Genomic DNA, 27,241 nt, shown 5'->3' with positions numbered 1-27,241 from the left:
GTATGCCCGTCTCCATTATCCCAGTCGGAGCAGAACAATAGGACAATATACCCCATTTCATTTCATTTCTCTGGATTTTCCAGTCTGGTTTCCTAAGACGGAGGGCTTCGCAAGGAAAGGCGTTCAGTCGTTCGGATGGGACGAAAACCCGCGGCTCACCCGTGTACATGTTTGGGTGCACGTTAAAGAAGCCTAGACAAGAAGACCGACTTAAATCATTTCAACAATTCACGATAAATAATAGTTAACACAGCAGAACAGAACAGATTAGACAGATAATACATTCACTTGCAGGTAAATTACACGTGCATTGCATTACTGCACGTTATACATCAACTATTGATATATATGTTTATTTAACTACAATAAATCACGTTCAACTATAGATATATAGGTTTATTTAACTCGAATAACCCACGTTTAACTATTGGGATACAGGTTTATCTAACTAAAATCTGCTAGATGCGAGAATTTACCCCTTCATCTGTTTCCCTCTTAAAATAAACAACAACCCAACTAATAATCAATAATTTAAAGCTAAAACCAAGAAACAAATTGTGCAAGGTTTGTTTTCAGATATCGGATCTTACCAACCCATTCGAAGCAAGTAAAACTATCAACATTTTGTTATTTATTTATTGTTTTGTTAATCGGATACATGAGTCGGTCAGACGAACAGGTCGCGATAAATAAACATCACAAAGAACTGGGAATGATTTTATGGACAAAGTAGAAGTCGCTAAATATTCCAGGAATTCCTTCAAGATAGAAAATCCACAAGTCTATTTGTCTGCCATTCTTTAATATGACATCATATTGATTGTACTTCTGTTAAATCAACTGGATATAAAACGGTGGGAGATTTTGTAAACATTTCCTGAATGGCGAGTTGTTGAGATCGACGGAGATCTGTTTAGGAATGTGGACTGATAGGTGAATGTTTAGCAACCAGACATTATCAAAATATTATTTAAAATATTTACTAGAGGCGATATTAGGCCTAAATTGACCAATGAGCTTAACTAGGATACTGCAGTATTCCGTTTTGTCCATGGATTTCATCAAGGTTATTTTGTGAAATTAATATCTGATATTCTTATTCAATAAAACATCCTACTTTAAAAGACACAGGCAAACAATTCAGTAGAGAGAGGAATGAGAAATGAGGTTTAACGTCCACTCGATACATACATGCTAAAGACACCTATATGCAAACGAATTAATGAAATAAAATTAAACTATATTATGATAGTCCGTCGCCCCACGCCCCCCGCACTAGCGTTACTATTAAATGGCTGCTTCACTATAACCGCGAATATGATAGTGCTGAGAGTATAAGAACACAGAGGAGTAGAAGAATGATGTCATAATGGTATCGAAGGCCGCAACGTGTAATATGTAACTGAGTTTTTAATTTTTTGGGATTTGGCCTGAAGATTTTAGCCAGTGTCATGGCAAATGGGAGTAAAATCTCGTAAACGAGAGAAAAAGAAATTGGACAGAATCTCGAGGCTTGTAATACGTACGGACTGCTACGGGCCTATCGTGTTTTTTTTTATTAAAATCTCAAATATTATACTAATTATTCATTCGTATCGTTTTTGGAACATGCAATCGACGACAGTTTCGAACAGAATTTTTTCAATCTTCTGTGTAACATTGTTGTCACGAGAGGGCGAATCTTATATCGATTTTCAGTATTTATTTTATGGATTTTTCTGAATTTTTTTTTAATACATGTAGTCAGTACCAAAACAAAAGAGGATACCCATCGAAGTCAGATAATTTTCCTTCGAGTGATAGTTGCTGTGTGGTCGTATTTTTACACGTATTTGCGTGGCTATCTTTTTACTATGTATATATGTAATACTTTGAATTTCAGACATTTATGTCAGAAAAGCAGAAGAAATGCAACTTGAAGTAAGGAATTTCATAGAATTTCCAAACCATTGCCAAGGGGAATAATGTTGCTAAACTGGTCGGCGGACGAAACATACAACATATCTGAAGAACAAGAAGACAGTTTGATGCATTATCTTTTACAAACATTCCCTAATCTAAAGGATTTAACAAAAGATGTTGCGTCAATGATGCATGATACAATAGCTTTCTTCGTCAATTACAAAACAGGTGTTTAAGTTATAAACGTTGTAATAAAATTGTAATAAAAACATAAACCAAACGCAAATTAAACAAACATTAAATTCCAAGAGGTTTTTGAAGGGCCTCGATTTCTCGAGGCGAGAACCCGAGATTAGCGAAAGAGTAGAGAGAGAAATGGGGTTTAACGTCCACTCGACACAAACTAGGTCATTTCGGGATCAACATATGGTTTTAATTTTATTTCAATAATTCGCTTGCGCGTAGGGGTATTTAGCAGTGGGAGGAAACCGGAGGACCCGGAGTAAACCCACTTACAACCGGGGATTCGAAACCACGCCAGTTGACTCAATGATAGGCTTTATGATACAGCGCGCACGTGCTAACCATTCGGCCATCTCCCCCCCCCTCCTGAGATTAGCAAGAAGTCTAGATTACAACTTGGCCGCAACCGGCCACCTTAATATCATGTCTATTCTATACCATATATCTGCCTAATATGGACATAAAAGGGGGGGGGGAGCAACTTTCCTGACTGAATCGAGGGCTTTAAGAAATTATCTATGGTGCCACATGAAAGAGGGCTAAACACTTTCTAATTCCATGCCATGTATTTAGTGGCTCAAGAAAATAAAATAGCAGCGGTCGTTTGGTAAAACTGAATTGACAAAAAAGACGGGGGGGGGGGGGGGTACTGCTTTCCTAGGAAGGATTTCAGATTATGCTGAGGACTTTCAAGAATAATCTATGGTGCCACATGATAGAGGGATAACCACTCTTTCATTCTATACCAAGTACTGCGTGGCTCAAGAAAATGAAATAGTAGCGGTAGTTTGGTAAAGCACAGTTCACAAAGAAAGAGTGGGGGGGGGGCTTTGGGGACGTCTTTCAGACTATGACGAGGATTTTAAAGAATAAGCTATGTTGCAACATGAAAGAGGGATAAGCACTCTTTTATTCCATGCCATGTTATGAGTGGCTCAAGAAAATAAAATAGCAGCGGCCGTTTGGTAAAACAGAATTGACAAACAAGACGGAGGGGGGGGGGGAGGGTATTACTTTACTAGGAAGGATTTCAGATTATGCTGAGGACTTTCAAGAATAATCTATGGTGCCACATGATAGAGGGATAACCACTCTTTCATTCTATACCAAGCATCGAGTGGCTCAAGAAAATGAAACAGCAGCGGACGTTTGGTAAACGGCTGGGGCTATTTGCCACATGTGGTAAGACAATCCGGAGACTATTTGCTACATGTGGCAAGTCTCCGAACCGCAATTATCAACCGATTTCAATGACACTTACAGATAACGATAACATTAATAATATCTCAGAGTCGGTAAAATTTCTACCACTTCCGGTTAGCGGTTTCGGAGATATCAGGTTACCACACATTTCATGTGGCACGGCTACAGACCACAATTATCAATCGATATCCATGAACTCACAGAATATGATAACATTAATAATATCTCAAAGTAGCCAAAATTTCGACCACTTCTGGTTAGCGGTTTCGGAGATATCAGGTTACCACACATTTCATGTGGCACGGCTACAGACCACAATTATCAACCGATATCCATGAAACGTACAGAATATGATAACATTAATAATATCTCAGAGTAGCCAAAATTTCGACTACTTCCGGTTAGCGGTTTCCGAGATATCAGGTTACCACATATGTCATGTGGCACGGCTACAGACTGCAAATACCAACCGATTTCAATGAAACGTGCAGATTATAATGACAATAATAATATCTCAGAGTAGGCAAAATTTCGACCACCTCCGGTTAGCGGTTTCGGGGATATCAGGTTACCACACATTTCATGTGGCACGGCTACAGACTGCAAATACCAACCGATTTCAATGAAACTCTCAGATTATAATTACATTAATAATATCTCAGAGTAGGCAAATTTCGACCACTTCCGGCTAGCGGTTTCGGAGATATCAGGTTATCACACATTTCATGTGGCACGGCTACAGACCGCAATTATAAACCGATTTCTAAGAGATATTATTAATGTCATTATAATCTGCAAGTTTCATGGAAATCGGTTGGTAATTGCATTTCTATTGCAGCAACTGCCCGCACTTATGCCGATTACCTGCAATTTTCGAACAAAATCTAGTTTTTCACGGCTTAATCCCTATAATATAATCATTTAGTCATTTAATCTTTAATCATTTAGTTAAAGGAACAAAACCAAAAGATCACTCGAGATATTGATAATTCCCCGACTTGAATTCAATCGGGTACTTTATATTCTGGAAACATTGTCACTTATCCAAATATATCGAATCGTCATTAGTTTCAAAAGAACTCAATTTTCCCTTGAAAAATGGTAGCTAACATTGCTTAAAATTTACGAAAAACATTAGCAAAATGCCCCCCGCCCCCTCCGAGAGAGAGAGAGAGAGAGAGAGAGATAGAGAGAGAGAGAGGGGTTTAACGTCCACTCGACACCCCGTAGTTCATTTCGGGACTAAATATCGTTCAAGTTCATTTCAATAATTCGCTTGCGCGTAGGGGTCTTTAGCAATGGGAGGAAACCGGAGGAGCCGGAGAAAAACCCACGAGGTTGGACAGGCCACCCTACTCCTTGGTACGTACAACCGGGGAATCGAAACCACGCCAGTTGACTCAATGACAGACCTTATGATACAATGTGCATGCGCTAACCATTCGGCCACCCAATCCCCAGAGAGACAGAGAGAGAGAGAGAGAGACAGACAGCTTAACTTCCACTCCACACGAAAGTGGACGTTTCGGAACTAAAATGCGCGTAGGGGTCATTAACAGCGGGGGGAAACTGGAGAAAAACCCAAGAGGTTGGACAGGCTACCCTACTTCACGTACAAAGTGGGAATTGAAACCACGCCACTTGCACCAATGACAGGCCTTAGGATCTAATGCGCGCGTATTAGACATTTCGCCCCCACCCGATATTTGTTACATAACCAACCAAATGAAATGACCAGAGAATAACGCCCCATTTTCATATCAACCGGGCCAATAAAGACGGGCATACGTCATACAGTGACAGCATCGTTTGTGTTTAACTCTTCATGCAATTCCAAATGCCCAGTTTTCTTTATCTCCCTTTTTCTGTTCAACCCAAACGACTAGACGTTGTTCCCTGCCAGGCCTGCGCCACTGGAAACTTCCATGCTTTTATTAACACACATCACCTGAATTATAACAAGGGGAACCCACGTCCGTTATCCCGATCAATTTTCTCGGCCAAAAGGATGTGTGCGGTAAGTGCTAAGTGATAAGACCGCTCAATTTTTAGTCACAAGTCACGAGATGTAAACAGGGTTAGCGCTAATCCCAACCCTAAACCTAACCCTGGACCTAGCCCCAATGCTTACCCTAACCAACAATCACGTGACCTAATCTTATTTACATCTCAGCGACCTTGACAAAAATTGAGCTGGCCTTAACTTTTAGATTTAGCCGCGTAGTCTGTTAACAGCTTGAAGCTTCGCCTTTATCGTGCACTCGCATAAAAAAAACCCACGCATCTCACTCCACCACCCTTCTCCCCAGTTGTTTAAAGCAAACTCACCTCAACTCTATTTTCATCGCCAACATTTGACAAGTCTGACTCGGAATTATAATGAAATACATTTATATTTTCTATCTGGATAACACTAGCAGATTTAACAACCCATTTTGTCTTGAATTAAATTTAACACTGTTTATAATTTGCGTATTATTTTATTAACGTATCATTCATTTTATACGTATGCTTATTTCTTGCCTAAACCACTAAGAAGTCCACCAGTTAGTCCACCTGTTAGTCCACCAGTTAGTCCACCTGTTAGTCCACCAGAGCCACCCAGCAAGCCACCTGAAATATATTAAATGTATATTATTATGTAAATAGTCAGATTGTTAAACTTGCTGGACAACGGACTTGATATCAATTAATTGTGACCTGTCTCCTTATTGATGTGACGTAATAAGGTAATTAAACTTGCTGGAATGATCTACTTATTATCATGAACAGAGAAGTTAGGGCCAATTATGCAAGTTCGGTAGAAAGGCTGAAGTCACCGGTTTGCCAATTTAGTTGAAATTAAAGTTATGGTCAATTGTGCAAGTTAAATAGAAAGGCCTCGCTAAAAAGAAAAGAATTTAAGTGAACATACGTCACCGTGTTTCAATTATGTAAAACTTGTACATTTCTAATAGGTAACATTTACTTAAATTGGATCAAAATTGATTCTTGGCATAGTTGATAATTGTTTAATACTCTTTATGATTTATTTACAGGTATCAATTTGATATTATTATTTGATATTTCCCTGATGGAAAGTACTTAATGGTTACTTTATATAATTTAAGAGGCAAATCAATTCAAAGGCTTTTAATTTTATGTGCAAAACATAGCCATTCTAGAACAGGGGAATACAAAAGTGGGTTTCGTACAAAAAAGGCTCAAAGTTAGGACCAATTGTGCAAGTTAAGTAGAAAGGCTTAAGTCCCTTGGTTACCATATAGTTGAGATTAAAGCTGATAGACATTCTAAATTTACTTCTATTCTTCTATTCAACGAGAAAACTAAAACTATGGGGGAATGTCTCTACCGGTATTTATTAAAGACCCTTAAGCTGAACATAAAATTGCTTTCTTTCTATAAACAACTGCTTTTTCGCAATATAACTAAATTCTCCTGTAATCTTTAACCAAATTATCGTTCGAAATGATATAGAAACTGTTGAGCACAGAGCGAGTCATTTTAGATGTCTTATTTTATGTTTGGCCAATATCAAAGAGTTGTAGTTATTTTACGTTGTACTTACCCAGATTAAGACTACCAGATCCACCAAGATTTAGAGCTCCATTAAGGTTTAGGTTCAGGAGTTCTTCAAGATTAATCATTGCTTCTATTCCCAAAATATCAAGTGATATGCCTGCGCCCTCACCCTGTAGTATAGTCTGAACCATTGCCACAAAATTAACATTTCGTTCATCAACAGACAACATACCGTCACCTGTAAGATTTATGTACATAAATCATATTATCTCGAGAACATACTCCCTCTCTCTCTCTCTCTCTTCTCTCTCTCGCGGTGAAAATATCAAACATTAAACGTTAATGTAATTCAATTTGGTTAAAACTCTTACCGTCAGTATCAAATTGTGCTACAATCTGATTTGCAAGGTCTGTTTCTATGTCAAGCCCCACTGCCAATTGCGCAGCCGAAACCATATTCACCTGAGCTTCAGTATTTTGAGCCAGAACCATGGCCAGGGTTATTACCAATAAACAAAACATCCTGTAATAGAATATGTAAGCTACGTCAACTCCTCAAACGAGAACTGGTATCAGGTATAATGGACAGAATAGGAATACCTTGTATCGTGTACAAAACTCATCACTAATTGTAACTAAGTAGAGCGATAGTTTGAAGCTAGATTTACATAACATAAACAATTTTAAAATGTATTTAACGGTAATTTATTTATATAATATTCAATCTTACCTGTTGATTGTAGATCTGTATACAATAGGGATACTGTTCTATGTTATATTCTGTGCCCACTTTTATAGTAAATCAAGTGATAAACAATATAATTACCTATCTGTAGATTTCACATATCAAATCAGGAAACAACACCTATCACTAACGGTTACGTTGATTAACATAAGATATTAGATCATTCTATGTTATGAATTGTTGCAATTGAATAAGGAAGTCGAGGTGACAATAATAATAGATAACATTTAAGTTTTCACTTTCAAATAAAAGATTAAATCATTATCTTATGAATATCTCATGTTTTAATGGTTCTGTTGGATATCTGTATTATTATCAAATATATGACCAACACTATAATGAGGAAGTTTGATTATATTGTGTAAAATAAGATTCGTTATCTAGATCTTGTCAAGTACACCAAATTGATTTCCTTATTTGAAACATGTGTTACATTTAATGGAATGGAAATTATAGATACTCAATAAACAGAAAGGGAAGGGGTTTAAGGTATCTCTCGGAAATATGAGACTGACACATGGGTAATTTTTGTGGTCACGTGATCATTGTTAGGGATTTGAGAATATCTGTCATTTGGCTTTTCAGAGAGAGAAACTGGGATTAAAATCCACCAAACAGCTAACACCAAACAGATGCACACGCCAAACAAGTAACGCGCACTTGACACAAACTATGATATTTCGGGACTACAAATTCTTGGGTTTCAATTATGTGGAACATTTGGTAAAATTTCTAGTAATCTGGTGCTAGTGTAATATATAGTATAGTCTGAAATGATTAAAGTCCGTGTCACGTGATACAATAGTAGCGTAGTGGCTAGTGTAATATATAGTACAGTCTGAAATGATTAAAAGTCTGGTGGCTAGATAGTACAGTCTATAATGATTAAATCTGTTCCATGCGACACAATAGGAGTTTGGACAACCTGTGTGATTTGGCTTTTTATTACAACTGAAACCATTCAAATCGGGATCGTCCCGTTATTCCCCCTCCACTCCCGCTATTGTTCTCATGGTAGGAGTAGTCAAGCATGGAGATTATCAAATACTAAAGGGATTAAAACTACAGCCCGCTTCACAAAAATGTGGTTTACAACAAAAGTGAAACTCGACGATAAACCGAGGTCCCGTGTACACATTGGGTGCTCGTAAAAGATCCCTTGGCATTTGGAATTCGATATAAGAATAGGTTGTAGCACCGCCGTCCGGGTAAAATGGCCCTCATAACGCACTGTATGGCGTATGCCCGTCTCCATTATCCCAGTCGGAGCAGAACAATAGGACAATATACCCCATTTCATTTCATTTCTCTGGATTTTCCAGTCTGGTTTCCTAAGACGGAGGGCTTCGCAAGGAAAAGGCGTTCAGTCGTTCGGATGGGACGAAAACCCGCGGCTCACCCGTGTACATGTTTGGGTGCACGTTAAAGAAGCCTAGACAAGAAGACCGACTTAAATCATTTCAACAATCCACGATAAATAATAGTTAACACAGCAGAACAGAACAGATTTCGACCACTTCCGGTTGGCGGTTTCCGAGATATCAGGTTACCACATATGTCATGTGGCACGTCTACAGACTGCAAATACCAACCGATTTCAATGAAACGTGCAGATTATAATGACAATAATAATATCGCAGAGTAGGCAAAATGTCGACAACTTCCGGTTAGCGGTTTCGGAGATATCAGGTTACCACACATTTCATGTGGCACGGCTACAGACCGCAATTACCAACCGATTTCAATGACACTTACAGACAATGATAACATTAATAATATCTCACAGTAGCCCAAATTTCAACCACTTCCGGTGAGCGGTTTCCGAGATATCAGGTTACCACACATTTCATGTGGCACGACTACAGACCGCAATTACCAACCGATTTCAAGAAACTTGCAGATTATCATTATATTTATAATATCTCAGAGTAGGCAACGTTTCGGCCACTTCCGGTTAGCGGTTTCCGAGATATCAGGTTACCACACATTTCATGTGGCACGGCTACAGACCGCAATTACCAACCGGAAATGGTCGAAATTTTGCCTATCCTGAGATATTTTCCCTACTCTGTTAACCTGATATCTCGGAAACCACTTACCGGAAGTGGTCGAAACTTTACATACTCTGAGATATTAATAATGTTATCATATTCTGTACGTTTCATGGATATCGGTTGATAATTGTGGTCTGTATCCGTGCCACATGAAATGTGTGGTAACCTGATATCTCGGAAACCGCTAACCGGAAGTGCTCGAAATTCTGCCTTCTCTGAGATATTATTAATGTTATTATAATCGGCAAGTTTCATTGAAATCAGTTGATAATTGTGGTCTGTAGCCGTGCCACATGAAATGTGTGGTAAACTGATATCTCCGAAACCGCCAACCGGAAGTGGTCGAAATTTTGCCTACTCTGAGATATTATTAATGTTATTATAATCTGCAAGTTTTATTGAAATCGGTTGATAATTGTGGTCTGTAGCCGTGCCACATGAAATGTGTGGTTACCTGATATCTTGGAAACTGCTAACCAGAAGTGGTCGAAATTTCGCCTACTCTGAGATATTATTAATGTTATTATAATCTTCAAGTTTCACTGAAATCGGTTTATAATTGCGGTCTATAGCCGTGCCACATGAAATGTGTGGTAACCTGATATCTCCGAAACCGCTAACCCAAATTGGTCTTAATTTTGCATACTCTGAGATGTTATTAATGTCATTATAATCTGCAAGTGTCATGGAAATCGGTTGGTAATTGCAGTCTGTAGCCGTGCCACATGAAATGTCTGGTAACCTGATATCTCGGAAACCGCTAACCGGAAGTTGTCGACATTTTGCCTTCTTTGAGATATTATTAATGTCATTATAATCTGCAAGTTTCGTTGAAATCGGTGGGTAATTGCAGTCTGTAGCCGTGCTACATGAAATGTGTGGTAACTGGATATCTCGGAAACCGCTAACCGGAAGTGGCTGAAATTTTGGCTACTCTGAGATCGTTTTAAAGTAAATATAATCTGCAAGTTTCATTGAAATCGGTTGATAATTGTGTTCTGTGGCCGTGCCACATAAAATGTATGGTAACCTGATATCTCGGAAACTGCCAACCGGAAGTGGTCGAAATTTTGGCTACTCTGAGATATAATTAAAGTAATTATAATCTGCAAGTTTCATTGAAATCGGTCGATAATTGTGGTCTGTAGCCGTGCCATATGAAATGTGTGGTAACCTGATATCTTGGAAACCGCTAACCGGAAGTGGTCGAAATTTTGCTTACTCTGAGATATTATTCATGTTATCAAATTCTATAAGTTTCATGGATATCGGTTGATAATTGTGGTCTGTAGCCGAGCCACATGAAATGTGTGGTAACCTGATATCTCGGAAACCGCTAACCGGAAGTGGCCGAAACGTTGCCTACTCTGAGATATTATAAATGTAATGATAATCTGCAAGTTTCTTGAAATCGGTTGGTAATTGCGGTCTGTAGTCGTGTCACATGAAATGTGTGGTAACCTGATATCTCGGAAACCGCTCACCGGAAGTGGTTGAAATTTGGGCTACTGTGAGATATTATTAATGTTATCATTGTCTGTAAGTTATGGTGACTGATTGGTATCATGTCGTAATGTCGTGATTTCGCCTTTTATAACGCGACAACCCGACAACCCGACATCACGACATTTCTACCCGACATTACGACAACCCGACAACCCGACACCACGACATTTTTACCCGACATCACGACATTTTTACCCGACATCACGACATTTTTACCCGACATTACGACACTAAAAATGGTAAAAGTCATCTTTAAAATACAAGCTCTATTACTACGAAAACAAAGAACAAGTCGAACGATTTACTTTTGCCACATTTTTCATTTTATGAGACTTCACATTTTTTTATCAGGGAAGGCATAAACAGAGAGTTTATACTGCTTTTCAGATCACTTCTATCACTGGGCTCGTCCGGTGCATGGAGTTGGATGCCAGGCATAAACAGAGAGTTTATACTGCTTTTCAGATCACGTCTATCACTGAGCTCTTTTCAGATTTCTATTTTTTTTCATGAAAATATTTGGGGGGGGGGGGCGGTGCCAGCCCAAGCTTGTACATGACAAAGAGTAGGGTCGTCTGTCTAACCTCGTGGGTTTTCCCCGGTTCCCCCGGTTTCCTCCGACTGCTGAAGACCCCTACGCGCGAGCGAATTATTGAAATAAAATTGAACCATATGTTAGTCCCGAAATGACCTAGTTTGTGTCGAGTGGTCATTAAACCTCTCTCCCTCTCTCTCTCTCATGATCAAACTCAGAATTAGCTAGAATCAAGGTTATTGTGTCCCAAAACATCGACCAATCAAATTGCTTATCTCTGCTTAGCCTTAGGAAAATCATAAATAAACAACAAGATTATGAACATGTTAACGATTGTATACAGAGTCAGTTAAAAGCCTGATTAAATAAATGTGTTTTAAGTTGTTTTTTAAACGAATATAGAGATGTACAACATGGTCAAGATATAACGCGACAACCCGACATCACGACAACCCGACAACCCGACATCACGACAACCCGACAACCCGACATCACGACAACCCGACAACCCGACACCACGACATTTTTACCCGACATCACGACATTTTTACCCGACATTACGACACTAGTGTCGTAATGTCGGGTAAAAATGTCGTAAATGTCGTGATGTCGGGTAAAAATGTCGTGGTGTCGGGTTGTCGGGTTGTCGTAATGTCGGGTAGAAATGTCGTGATGTCGGGTTGTCGCGTTATGAAAGGCGACATCACGACATTACGACATGATACCAATCAGCCACCATAACTTACAGACAATGATAACATTAATAATATCTCACAGTAGCCCAAATTTCAACCACTTCCGGTGAGCGGTTTCCGAGATATCAGGTTACCACACATTTCATGTGACACGACTACAGAAGGCAATTACCAACCAATTTCAAGAAACTTGCAGATAATCATTACATTTATAATATCTCAGAGTAGGCAACGTTTCGGCCACGTCCGGTTAGCGGTTGCCGAGATATCAGGTTACCACACATTTTATGTGGCACGGCTACAGACCACAATTATCAACCGTTATCCATGAAACTTATATAATTTGATAACATGAATAATATCTCAGAGTAAGCAAAATTTCGACCACTTCCGGTTAGCGGTTTCGGAGATATCAGGTTACCATACATTTCATGTGGCACGGCTACAGACCGCATTTACAAACCAATTTCAATGAAACTGGCAGATTATAATAACATTAATAATATCTCAGAGAGGGCAAATATCGACCACTTCCGGTTAGTGGTTTCGGACACGGCTACAGACCGCAATTACAAACCGATTTCAATGAAACTTACAGAATATGATAACATTAACAAAATCTCAGAGTAGGGACAATTTCGAGAACTTCTGGTTAGCGGTTTCCGAGATATCAGATTACCAACCGATTTCCATGAAACTTGTAGATTATAATTACATCAACAATATCTCAGAGTAGCCAAAATTTCGACCACTTCCGGTCAGCGGTTTCCGAGATATCAGGTTATCACACATTTCATGTGGCACGGCTACAGACCACAATCATCAAACGATTTCCACGAAACTTACAGAATATGATAACATTAATAATATCTAAAAGTAGCCCAAATTTCAACCACTTCCGGATAGCGGTTTCCGAGATATTAGATTACCACACATTTCATGTTGCACGGCTACAGAGCACACTTATCAACCGATTTCCATGAAACTTGTCGATTATAATAACATTAACAATATCTCAGAGTAGCCGAAATTTCGACCACTTCCGGTTAGCGGTTTCCGAGATATCAGGTTATCACACATTTTCATGTGGCACGGCTACAGACAACAATTATCAACCGATTTCCACGAAAATTACAGAATATGATAACATTAATAATATCTCAAAGTAGCCAAATATCGACCACTTCCGATTAGCGGTTTCGGATATATAAGGTTACCACACATTTCATGTGGCACGGCTACATACCGCAATTACAAACCGATTTCAATGAAACTTGCAGATTATAATGACATTGATAATATACTATTCAAAAAAAGTAGGGGATATTTGATTTTTAAGTGTTATTAAAGTCACCTAATGAAACTGACGAAGAAACAAATGACAAAATGAAATATAGTTCACATTCATCGATTTATTCCAAATGATCGTTAGACTAAGTAAGGCACAGACTGACCATTATAAGGGTAAAATGATACCCGGGGTCAAACAGCAAAGTTACCACAGCATCACAACCAAGTCAGTAACGGGTAAATCCTCCTCTGTTTGCCAAACAAGCATTGATCCGACGTGGCATACTCCTAATGAGACGTCTACGGTCATTTTGGTCCAGATTGTCCCATTCCTGTTACAACGCAGCAGCAAGTTCTTGGACATTGGCAGGACGTTGTTGACGTTGACGTAACCTCTGTCCAAGCATGTCCCAGACATGCTCGATGGGGGAGAGGTCGGGACTCAGTGCTGGCCAAGGTAATGTGGTGATGTTCTGTTGTTGGAGGTAACCTGTAACGATCCTGGCCCTGTGACATCTGGCGTTGTCATCCTGGAAGATGAAACGGCGGCCATGACGTCGTGCGAACGGCACAACATGGACTGCCAAGATGTTGTCCCGGTAGTACTGGCCTGTAACACGCCCTGCAACAACATGTAAAGCCGTTCTTCCAGCAACAGTGATGCCTCCCCACACCATAACAGAACCACCCCCAAATCGATCATGTCTGATGACGTTAACGTCTTGGAAGCGCTCGTTTCGACGACGCCACACCCTCCTACGTCTGTCCAAAAAATCAACAGTGAACCTTGACTCATCTGAAAACATCACATTGCTCCAGCGTCGATTATCCCAGTGTTGACGATCCCTACTCCAACGACGTCTTGCCTGAATGTGATGATCTCTCAAACAAGGGATCACGCGAGGACGTCGGGCGCGAAGGTGACCCCTATGCAGTCGATTCCGAATCGTCTGGCCACTCACTCTCACACCAGTGTCTGTTTGAAGACGAGCGCTGATCTGATTTGCTGTGATGACACGATTTCTCAAGGCCAAGGTACGGATAAATCGATCTTGGGCTTGAGTTGTCGCCCTTGGTCGACCTGAGCGTGGTCTGTCCTGTACAGATTGTGTATCACGGTATCTGGACCATAGCCTGCTTATGACAGACTGAGAAACATTCATCGTCCGCGCCACAACCGCCTGTGTTGTGCCGATCTGTAGCATGCCAAGGGCACGTAACCTTTCATTTTGGGTAAGCCGACGCATATCAAAATTTGTTTTCTGGTCACTAAAACAATTAAACTGATGTTTCCACCCTGGAATTCAATGCCACAATGACTGTAACATTCAAAGTCAGAGTCGTGCAAATCTTGGGTTGGACCCCCATGATGATCCCAAGCATCACCTGCATTCCATGCGGTAGCTATTGGTGCGTTTGGGCGTCACATGTAACTGGAAATGTTTCTTCTGTTAGGTTCTAAAGTGACTTTTTTCGTAGTCATTTGCATATTTTAGTATTATGCCCCCAAAATCAAATATCCCCTACTTTTTTTGAATAGTATATATCTCAGAGTAGCTCAAACATCAGGTTACCACACATTTCATGTGGCACGGCTACATACCACAATTATCAACTGATTTCAATGAAACTTGCCGATATCCATGAAACTTACAGAACATTAATAATATCTCAGAGTAGGCAACGTTTCGACAACTTCCGGTTAGCGGTTTCCGAGATATCAGGTTACCACGTTGCTACTCTGAGATATTATAAATGTAATGATAATCTGCAAGTTTCTTGAAATCGGTTGGTAATTGCGGTCTGTAGTCGTGCCACATGAAATGTGTGGTAACCTGATATCTCGGAAACCGCTCACCGGAAGTGGTTGAAATTTGGGCTACTGTGAGATATTATTAATGTTATCATTGTCTGTAAGTGTCATTGAAATCGGTTGGTAATTGCGGTCTGTAGCCGTGCCACATGAAAAGTGTGGCACCATAGATAGCTCCGAAACCGCTAACCGGAAGTGGTCGAAATGATGGCTACTTTGAGGTATTATTAATGTAATTAATCTGCAAGTTTCATTGAAATCGGTTGGTATTTGCAGTCTGTAGCCGTGCCACATGAAATGTGTGGTAACCTGATATCTCCGAAACCGCTAACCGGAAGTGGTCGACATTTTGCCTACTCTGAGATATTATTATTGTCATTATAATCTGCACGTTTCATTGAAATCGTCCGCGCCACAACCCCATGTGTTGTGCCGATCTGTAGCATGCCAAGGGCACGTAACCTTTCATTTTGGGTAAGCCGACGCATATCAAAATTTGTTTTCTGGTCACTAAAACAATTAAACTGATGTTTCCACCCTGGAATTCAATGCCACAATGACTGTAATATTCAAAGTCAGAGTCGTGCAAATCTTGGGTTGGACCCCCATGATGATCCCAAGCATCACCTGCATTCCATGCGGTAGCTATTGGTGCGTTTGGGCGTCACATGTAACTGGAAATGTTTCTTCTGTTAGGTTCTATAGTGACTTTTTTCGTAGTCATTTGCATATTTTAGTATTATGCCCCCAAAATCAAATATCCCCTACTTTTTTTGAATAGTATATATCTCAGAGTAGCTCAAACATCAGGTTACCACACATTTCATGTGGCACGGCTACATACCACAATTATCAACTGATTTCAATGAAACTTGCCGATATCCATGAAACTTACAGAACATTAATAATATCTCAGAGTAGGCAACGTTTCGACAACTTCCGGTTAGCGGTTTCCGAGATATCAGGTTACCACACATTTCATGCGGCACGGCTACAGTCCACAATTATCAATCGATTTCAATGAAACTTACAGAATATCATAAGATTAATAATATCTCAGAGTAGGCAAAATTTTGACCATTTCCGGTTAGCAGTTTCCAAGATATCAGGTTACCACACATTTCATATGGCACGGCTACAGACCACAATTATCGACCGATTTCAATGAAACTTGCAGATTATAATTACTTTAATTATGTCTCAGAGTAGCCAAAATTTCGACCACTTTCGGTTAGCAGTTTCCGAGATATCAGGTTACCATACATTTCATGTGGTACGGCTACAGAACACAATTATCTACCGATTTCAATGAAACTTGCAGATTATATTTACTTTAATACGATCTCAGAGTAGCCAAAATTTCAGCCACTTCCGGTTAGCGGTTTCCGAGATATCCGGTTACCACACATTTCATGTAGCACGGCTACGGACTGCAATTACCCACCGATTTCAACGAAACTTGCAGGTTATAATGACATTAATAATATCTCAAAGTAGGCAAAATGTCGACAACTTCCGGTTAGCCGTTTCCGAGATATCAGGTTATCAGACATTTCATGTGGCACGGCTACAGACTGCAATTACCAACCGATTTCCATGACACTTGCAGATTATAATGACATTAATAACATCTCAGAGTAGGCAAAATTTAGACCAATTTGGGTTAGCGGTTTCGGAGATATGAGGTTACCACACATTTCATGTGGCACGGCTATAGACCGCAATTATAAACCGATTTCAGTGAAACTTGAAGATTATAATAACATTAATAATATCTCAGAGTAGGCGAAATTTCGACCACTTCTGGTTAGCAGTTTCCAAGATATCAGGTAACCACACATTTCATGTGGCACGGCTACAGACCACAATTATCAACCGATTTCAATAAAACTTGCAGATTATAATAACATTAATAATATCTCAGAGTAGCCAAAATTTCGACCACTTCCGGTTGGCGGTTTCGGAGATATCAGTTTACCACACATTTCATGTGGCACGGCTACAGACCACAATTATCAACTGATTTCAATGAAACTTGCCGATTATAATAACATTAATAATATCTCAGAGTAGGCAGAATTTCGACCACTTCCGGTTAGCGGTTTCCGAGATATCAGGTTACCACACATTTCTTGTGGCACGGATACAGACCACAATTATCAACCGATATCCATGAAACGTACAGAATATGATAACATTATTAATATCTCAGAGTATGCAAAGTTTCGACCACTTCCGGTAAGTGGTTTCCGACATATCAGGTTACCAGAGTAGGGAAAATATCTCAGGGTAGGCAAAATTTCGACCATTTCCGGTTGGTAATTGCGGTCTGTAGCCGTGCCACATGAAATGTGTGGTAACCTGATATCTCGGAAACCGCTAACCGGAAGTGGCCGAAACGTTGCTACTCTGAGATATTATAAATGTAATGATAATCTGCAAGTTTCTTGAAATCGGTTGGTAATTGCGGTCTGTAGTCGTGCCACATGAAATGTGTGGTAACCTGATATCTCGGAAACCGCTCACCGGAAGTGGTTGAAATTTGGGCTACTGTGAGATATTATTAATGTTATCATTGTCTGTAAGTGTCATTGAAATCGGTTGGTAATTGCGGTCTGTAGCCGTGCCACATGAAAAGTGTGGCACCATAGATAGCTCCGAAACCGCTAACCGGAAGTGGTCGAAATGATGGCTACTTTGAGGTATTATTAATGTAATTAATCTGCAAGTTTCATTGAAATCGGTTGGTATTTGCAGTCTGTAGCCGTGCCACATGAAATGTGTGGTAACCTGATATCTCCGAAACCGCTAACCGGAAGTGGTCGACATTTTGCCTACTCTGAGATATTATTATTGTCATTATAATCTGCACGTTTCATTGAAATCGTCCGCGCCACAACCCCCTGTGTTGTGCCGATCTGTAGCATGCCAAGGGCACGTAACCTTTCATTTTGGGTAAGCCGACGCATATCAAAATTTGTTTTCTGGTCACTAAAACAATTAAACTGATGTTTCCACCCTGGAATTCAATGCCACAATGACTGTAATATTCAAAGTCAGAGTCGTGCAAATCTTGGGTTGGACCCCCATGATGATCCCAAGCATCACCTGCATTCCATGCGGTAGCTATTGGTGCGTTTGGGCGTCACATGTAACTGGAAATGTTTCTTCTGTTAGGTTCTATAGTGACTTTTTTCGTAGTCATTTGCATATTTTAGTATTATGCCCCCAAAATCAAATATCCCCTACTTTTTTTGAATAGTATATATCTCAGAGTAGCTCAAACATCAGGTTACCACACATTTCATGTGGCACGGCTACATACCACAATTATCAACTGATTTCAATGAAACTTGCCGATATCCATGAAACTTACAGAACATTAATAATATCTCAGAGTAGGCAACGTTTCGACAACTTCCGGTTAGCGGTTTCCGAGATATCAGGTTACCACACATTTCATGCGGCACGGCTACAGTCCACAATTATCAATCGATTTCAATGAAACTTACAGAATATCATAAGATTAATAATATCTCAGAGTAGGCAAAATTTTGACCATTTCCGGTTAGCAGTTTCCAAGATATCAGGTTACCACACATTTCATATGGCACGGCTACAGACCACAATTATCGACCGATTTCAATGAAACTTGCAGATTATAATTACTTTAATTATGTCTCAGAGTAGCCAAAATTTCAGCCACTTCCGGTTAGCGGTTTCCGAGATATCCGGTTACCACACATTTCATGTAGCACGGCTACGGACTGCAATTACCCACCGATTTCAACGAAACTTGCAGGTTATAATGACATTAATAATATCTCAAAGTAGGCAAAATGTCGACAACTTCCGGTTAGCCGTTTCCGAGATATCAGGTTATCAGACATTTCATGTGGCACGGCTACAGACTGCAATTACCAACCGATTTCCATGACACTTGCAGATTATAATGACATTAATAACATCTCAGAGTAGGCAAAATTTAGACCAATTTGGGTTAGCGGTTTCGGAGATATGAGGTTACCACACATTTCATGTGGCACGGCTATAGACCGCAATTATAAACCGATTTCAGTGAAACTTGAAGATTATAATAACATTAATAATATCTCAGAGTAGGCGAAATTTCGACCACTTCTGGTTAGCAGTTTCCAAGATATCAGGTAACCACACATTTCATGTGGCACGGCTACAGACCACAATTATCAACCGATTTCAATAAAACTTGCAGATTATAATAACATTAATAATATCTCAGAGTAGCCAAAATTTCGACCACTTCCGGTTGGCGGTTTCGGAGATATCAGTTTACCACACATTTCATGTGGCACGGCTACAGACCACAATTATCAACTGATTTCAATGAAACTTGCCGATTATAATAACATTAATAATATCTCAGAGTAGGCAGAATTTCGACCACTTCCGGTTAGCGGTTTCCGAGATATCAGGTTACCACACATTTCTTGTGGCACGGATACAGACCACAATTATCAACCGATATCCATGAAACGTACAGAATATGATAACATTATTAATATCTCAGAGTATGCAAAGTTTCGACCACTTCCGGTAAGTGGTTTCCGACATATCAGGTTACCAGAGTAGGGAAAATATCTCAGGGTAGGCAAAATTTCGACCATTTCCGGTTGGTAATTGCGGTCTGTAGCCGTGCCACATGAAATGTGTGGTAACCTGATATCTCGGAAACCGCTAACCGGAAGTGGCCGAAACGTTGCTACTCTGAGATATTATAAATGTAATGATAATCTGCAAGTTTCTTGAAATCGGTTGGTAATTGCGGTCTGTAGTCGTGCCACATGAAATGTGTGGTAACCTGATATCTCGGAAACCGCTCACCGGAAGTGGTTGAAATTTGGGCTACTGTGAGATATTATTAATGTTATCATTGTCTGTAAGTGTCATTGAAATCGGTTGGTAATTGCGGTCTGTAGCCGTGCCACATGAAAAGTGTGGCACCATAGATAGCTCCGAAACCGCTAACCGGAAGTGGTCGAAATGATGGCTACTTTGAGGTATTATTAATGTAATTAATCTGCAAGTTTCATTGAAATCGGTTGGTATTTGCAGTCTGTAGCCGTGCCACATGAAATGTGTGGTAACCTGATATCTCCGAAACCGCTAACCGGAAGTGGTCGACATTTTGCCTACTCTGAGATATTATTATTGTCATTATAATCTGCACGTTTCATTGAAATCGTCCGCGCCACAACCCCCTGTGTTGTGCCGATCTGTAGCATGCCAAGGGCACGTAACCTTTCATTTTGGGTAAGCCGACGCATATCAAAATTTGTTTTCTGGTCACTAAAACAATTAAACTGATGTTTCCACCCTGGAATTCAATGCCACAATGACTGTAATATTCAAAGTCAGAGTCGTGCAAATCTTGGGTTGGACCCCCATGATGATCCCAAGCATCACCTGCATTCCATGCGGTAGCTATTGGTGCGTTTGGGCGTCACATGTAACTGGAAATGTTTCTTCTGTTAGGTTCTATAGTGACTTTTTTCGTAGTCATTTGCATATTTTAGTATTATGCCCCCAAAATCAAATATCCCCTACTTTTTTTGAATAGTATATCTCAGAGTAGCTCAAACATCAGGTTACCACACATTTCATGTGGCACGGCTACATACCACAATTATCAACTGATTTCAATGAAACTTGCCGATATCCATGAAACTTACAGAACATTAATAATATCTCAGAGTAGGCAACGTTTCGACATCTTCCGGTTAGCGGTTTCCGAGATATCAGGTTACCACACATTTCATGCGGCACGGCTACAGTCCACAATTATCAATCGATTTCAATGAAACTTACAGAATATCATAAGATTAATAATATCTCAGAGTAGGCAAAATTTTGACCACTTCCGGTTATCAGTTTCCGAGATATCAGGTTACCATACATTTCATGTGGCACGGCTACAGAACACAATTATCAACCGATTTCAATGAAACTTGCAGATTATATTTACTTTAATACGATCTCAGAGTAGCCAAAATTATTAATGTAATTAATCTGCAAGTTTCATTGAAATCGCTAACCGGAAGTGGTCGAAATCTGTTCTGTTCTGCTGTGTTAACTATTATTTATCGTGAATTGTTGAAATGATTTAAGTCGGTCTTCTTGTCTAGGCTTCTTTAACTTGCACCCAAACATGTACACGGGTGAGCCGCGGGTTTTCGTCCCATCCGAACGACTGAACGCCTTTTCCTTGCGAAGCCCTCCGTCTTAGGAAACCAGACTGGAAAATCCAGAGAAATGAAATGAAATGGGGTATATTGTCCTATTGTTCTGCTCCGACTGGGATAATGGAGACGGGCATACGCCATACAGTGCGTTATGAGGGCCATTTTACCCGGACGGCGGTGCTACAACCTATTCTTATATCGAATCCCAAATGCCAAGGGATCTTTTACCAGCACCCAATGTGTACACGGGACCTCGGTTTATCGTCGAGTTTCACTTTTGTTGTAAACCACATTTTTGTGAAGCGGGCTGTAGTTTTAATCCCTTTAGTATTTGATAATCTCCATGCTTGACTACTCCTACCATGAGAACAATAGCGGGAGTGGAGGGGGAATAACGGGACGATCCCGATTTGAATGGTATTAGTTGTAATAAAAAGCCAAATCACACAGGTTGTCCAAACTCCTATTGTGTCGCATGGCACAGATTTAATCATTTTAGACTGTACTATCTAGCCACCAGACTTTTAATCATTTCAGACTGTACTATATATTACACTAGCCACTACACTACTATTGTATCACGTGACACAGACTTTAATCATTTCAGACTATACTATATATTACACTAGCACCAGATTACTAGTAATTTTACCAAATGTTCCACATAATTGAAACCCAAGAATTTGTAGTCCCGAAATATCATAGTTTGTGTCAAGTGCGCGTTACTTGTTTGGCGTGTGCATCTGTTTGGTGTTAGCTGTTTGGTGGATTTTAATCCCAGTTTCTCTCTCTGAAAAGCCAAATGACAGATATTCTCAAATCCCTAACAATGATCACGTGACCACAAAGATTACCCATGTGTCAGTCTCATATTTCCGAGAGATACCTTAAACCCCTTCCCTTTCTGTTTATTGAATATCTATAATTTCCATTCCATTAAATGTAACACGTGTTTCAAATAAGGAAATCAATTTGGTGTACTTGACAAGATCTAGATAACGAATCTTATTTTACACAATATAATCAAACTTCCTCATTATAGTGTTGGTCATATATTTGATAATAATACAGATATCCAACAGAACCATTAAAACATGAGATATTCATAAGATAATGATTTAATCTTTTATTTGAAAGTGAAAACTTAAATGTTATCTATTATTATTGTCACCTCGACTTCCTTATTCAATTGCAACAATTCATAACATAGAATGATCTAATATCTTATGTTAATCAACGTAACCGTTAGTGATAGGTGTTGTTTCCTGATTTGATATGTGAAATCTACAGATAGGTAATTATATTGTTTATCACTTGATTTACTATAAAAGTGGGCACAGAATATAACATAGAACAGTATCCCTATTGTATACAGATCTACAATCAACAGGTAAGATTGAATATTATATAAATAAATTACCGTTAAATACATTTTAAAATTGTTTATGTTATGTAAATCTAGCTTCAAACTATCGCTCTACTTAGTCACAATTAGTGATGAGTTTTGTACACGATACAAGGTATTCCTATTCTGTCCATTATACCTGATACCAGTTCTCGTTTGAGGAGTTGACGTAGCTTACATATTCTATTACAGGATGTTTTGTTTATTGGTAATAACCCTGGCCATGGTTCTGGCTCAAAATACTGAAGCTCAGGTGAATATGGTTTCGGCTGCGCAATTGGCAGTGGGGCTTGACATAGACACAGCCCTTGCAAATCAGATTGTAGCACAATTTGATACTGACGGTAAGAGTTTTAACCAAATTGAATTACATCAACGTTTAATGTTTGATATTTTCACCGCGAGAGAGAAAAGAGAGAGAGAGAGAGAGGGAGTATGTTCTCGAGATAATATGATTTATGTACATATATCTTACAGGTGACGGTATGTTGTCTGTTGATGAACGAAATGTTAATTTTGTGGCAATGGTTCAGACTATACTACAGGGTGAGGGCGAAGGCATATCAATTGATATTTTGGGAATAGAAGCAATGATTAATCTTGAAGAACTCCTGAACCTAAACCTTAATGGAGCTCTAAATCTTGGTGGATCTGGTAGTCTTAATCTGGGTAAGTATAACGTAAAATCACTACAACTCTTTGATATTGGCCAAACATAAAATAAGACATCTAAAATGACTCGCTCTGTGCTCAACAGTTTCTATATCATTTCGAACGATAATTTGGTTAAGGATTACAGGAGAATTTAGTTATATTGCGAAAAAGCAGTTGTTTATAGAAAGAAAGCAATTTTATGTTCAGCTTAAGGGTCTTTAATAAATACCGGTAGAGACATTCCCCCATAGTTTTAGTTTTCTCGTTGAATAGAAGAATAGGAGTAAATTTAGAATGTCTATCAGTTTTAATCTCAACTATATGGTAACCAAGGGACTTAAGCTTTTCTACTTAACTTGCACAATTGGTCCTAACTTTGAGCCTTTTTTGTACGAAACCCACTTTTGTATTCCCCTGTTCTAGAATGGCTATGTTTTGCACATAAAATTAAAAGCCTTTGAATTTATTTGCCTCTTAAATTATATAAAGTAACCATTAAGTACTTTCCATCAGGGAAATGGAATTATACAAAAAATATACTAAAACATAAAATATATAATAATAATATCAAATTGATACCTGTAAATAAATCATAAAGAGTATTAAACAATTATCAACTATGCCAAGAATCAATTTTGATCCAATTTAAGTAAATGTTACCTATTAGAAATGTACAAGTTTTACATAATTGAAACACGGTGACGTATGTTCACTTAAATTCTTTTCTTTTTAGCGAGGCCTTTCTACTTAACTTGCACAATTGACCATAACTTTAATTTCAACTAAATTGGCAAACCGGTGACTTCAGCCTTTCTACCGAACTTGCATAATTGGCCCTAACTTCTCTGTTCATGATAATAAGTAGATCATTCCAGCAAGTTTAATTACCTTATTACGTCACATCAATAAGGAGACAGGTCACAATTAATTGATATCAAGTCCGTTGTCCAGCAAGTTTAACAATCTGACTATTTACATAATAATATACATTTAATATATTTCAGGTGGCTTGCTGGGTGGCTCTGGTGGACTAACAGGTGGACTAACAGGTGGACTAACTGGTGGACTTCTTAGTGGTTTAGGCAAGAAATAAGCATACGTATAAAATGAATGATACGTTAATAAAATAATACGCAAATTATAAACAGTGTTAAATTTAATTCAAGACAAAATGGGTTGTTAAATCTGCTAGTGTTATCCAGATAGAAAATATAAATGTATTTCATTATAATTCCGAGTCAGACTTGTCAAATGTTGGCGATGAAAATAGAGTTGAGGTGAGTTTGCTTTAAACAACTGGGGAGAAGGGTGGTGGAGTGAGTTGCGTGGGTTTTTTTATGCGAGTGCACGATAAAGGCGAAGCTTCAAGCTGTTAACAGACTACGCGGCTAAATCTAAAAGTTAAGGCCAGCTCAATTTTTGTCAAGGTCGCTGAGATGTAAATAAGATTAGGTCACGTGATTGTTGGTTAGGGTAAGCATTGGGGCTAGGTCCAGGGTTAGGTTTAGGGTTGGGATTAGCGCTAACCCTGTTTACATCTCGTGACTTGTGACTAAAAATTGAGCGGTCTTATCACTTAGCACTTACCGCACACATCCTTTTGGCCGAGAAAATTGATCGGGATAACGGACGTGGGTTCCCCTTGTTATAATTCAGGTGATGTGTGTTAATAAAAGCATGGAAGTTTCCAGTGGCGCAGGCCTGGCAGGGAACAACGTGTAGTCGTTTGGGTTGAACAGAAAAAGGGAGATAAAGAAAACTGGGCATTTGGAATTGCATGAAGAGTTAAACACAAACGATGCTGTCACTGTATGACGTATGCCCGTCTTTATTGGCCCGGTTGATATGAAAATGGGGCGTTATTCTCTGGTCATTTCATTTGGTTGGTTATTTGAAACAAATATCGGGTGGGGGCGAAATGTCTAATACGCGCGCATTAGATCCTAAGGCCTGTCATTGGTGCAAGTGGCGTGGTTTCAATTCCCACTTTGTACGTGAAGTAGGGTAGCCTGTCCAACCTCTTGGGTTTTTCTCCAGTTTCCCCCCCGCTGTTAATGACCCCTACGCGCATTTTAGTTCCGAAACGTCCACTTTCGTGTGGAGTGGAAGTTAAGCTGTCTGTCTGTCTCTCTCTCTGTCTCTCTGGGGATTGGGTGGCCGAATGGTTAGCGCATGCACATTGTATCATAAGGTCTGTCATTGAGTCAACTGGCGTGGTTTCGATTCCCCGGTTGTACGTACCAAGGAGTAGGGTGGCCTGTCCAACCTCGTGGGTTTTTCTCCGGCTCCTCCGGTTTCCTCCCATTGCTAAAGACCCCTACGCGCAAGCGAATTATTGAAATGAACTTGAACGATATTTAGTCCCGAAATGAACTACGGGGTGTCGAGTGGACGTTAAACCCCTCTCTCTCTCTCTATCTCTCTCTCTCTCTCTCTCTCTCTCTCTCTCTCTCGGAGGGGGCGGGGGGCATTTTGCTAATGTTTTTCGTAAATTTTAAGCAATGTTAGCTACCATTTTTCAAGGGAAAATTGAGTTCTTTTGAAACTAATGACGATTCGATATATTTGAATAAGTGACAATGTTTCCAGAATATAAAGTACCCGATTGAATTCAAGTCGGGGAATTATCAATATCTCGCGTGATCTTTTGGTTTTGTTCCTTTAACTAAATGATTAAAGATTAAATGACTAAATGATTATATTATAGGGATTAAGCCGTGAAAAACTAGATTTTGTTCGAAAATTGCAGGTAATCGGCATAAGTGCGGGCAGTTGCTGCAATAGAAATGCAATTACCAACCGATTTCCATGAAACTTGCAGATTATAATGACATTAATAATATCTCTTAGAAATCGGTTTATAATTGCGGTCTGTAGCCGTGCCACATGAAATGTGTGATAACCTGATATCTCCGAAACCGCTAACCGGAAGTGGTCGAAATTTGCTTACTCTGAGATATTATTAATGTAATTATAATCTGAGAGTTTCATTGAAATCGGTTGGTATTTGCAGTCTGTAGCCGTGCCACATGAAATGTGTGGTAACCTGATATCCCCGAAACCGCTAACCGGAAGTGGTCGAAATTTTGCCTACTCTGAGATATTATTATTGTCATTATAATCTGCACGTTTCATTGAAATCGGTTGGTATTTGCAGTCTGTAGCCGTGCCACATGACATATGTGGTAACCTGATATCTCGGAAACCGCTAACCGGAAGTGGTCGAAATTTTGGCTACTCTGAGATATTATTAATGTTATCATATTCTGTACGTTTCATGGATATCGGTTGATAATTGTGGTCTGTAGCCGTGCCACATGAAATGTGTGGTAACCTGATATCTCCGAAACCGCTAACCGGAAGTGGTCGAAATTTTGGCTATTTTGAGATATTATTAATGTTATCATATTCTGTGAGTTTCATGGATATCGATTGATAATTGTGGTCTGTAGC

The 27,241-nt window shown here is 39.4% G+C and overlaps 2 long non-coding RNA genes across 2 annotated transcripts; one reads left to right on the top strand and one right to left on the bottom strand.

Moving 5' to 3' along the window:
• Positions 1 to 5,808: 5,808 nt before the first annotated feature.
• On the bottom strand, positions 5,809 to 7,740 carry LOC126816777 (uncharacterized). Its single transcript, XR_007678586.2, has 4 exons — positions 7,601 to 7,740; positions 7,242 to 7,393; positions 6,917 to 7,108; positions 5,809 to 5,961 (listed from the first exon to the last, which is right to left on the bottom strand). It is a non-coding gene; the product is annotated as an uncharacterized LOC126816777 (long non-coding RNA).
• A 15,242-nt stretch (positions 7,741 to 22,982) lies between these two features.
• Positions 22,983 to 24,933, top strand: LOC126816778 (uncharacterized). The gene is made up of 4 exons (XR_007678587.2): positions 22,983 to 23,119; positions 23,327 to 23,478; positions 23,612 to 23,803; positions 24,793 to 24,933. It is a non-coding gene; the product is annotated as an uncharacterized LOC126816778 (long non-coding RNA).
• Positions 24,934 to 27,241: the final 2,308 nt, after the last annotated feature.

The sequence above is a fragment of the Patella vulgata genome, chromosome 3 (assembly GCF_932274485.2).
Source record: "Patella vulgata chromosome 3, xgPatVulg1.2, whole genome shotgun sequence".
Lineage (NCBI taxonomy): Eukaryota > Metazoa > Mollusca > Gastropoda > Patellidae > Patella > Patella vulgata.
The sequence above is the reverse complement of the archived record's forward strand: the minus strand, read 5'-3'. Positions and strand labels throughout refer to the sequence as shown.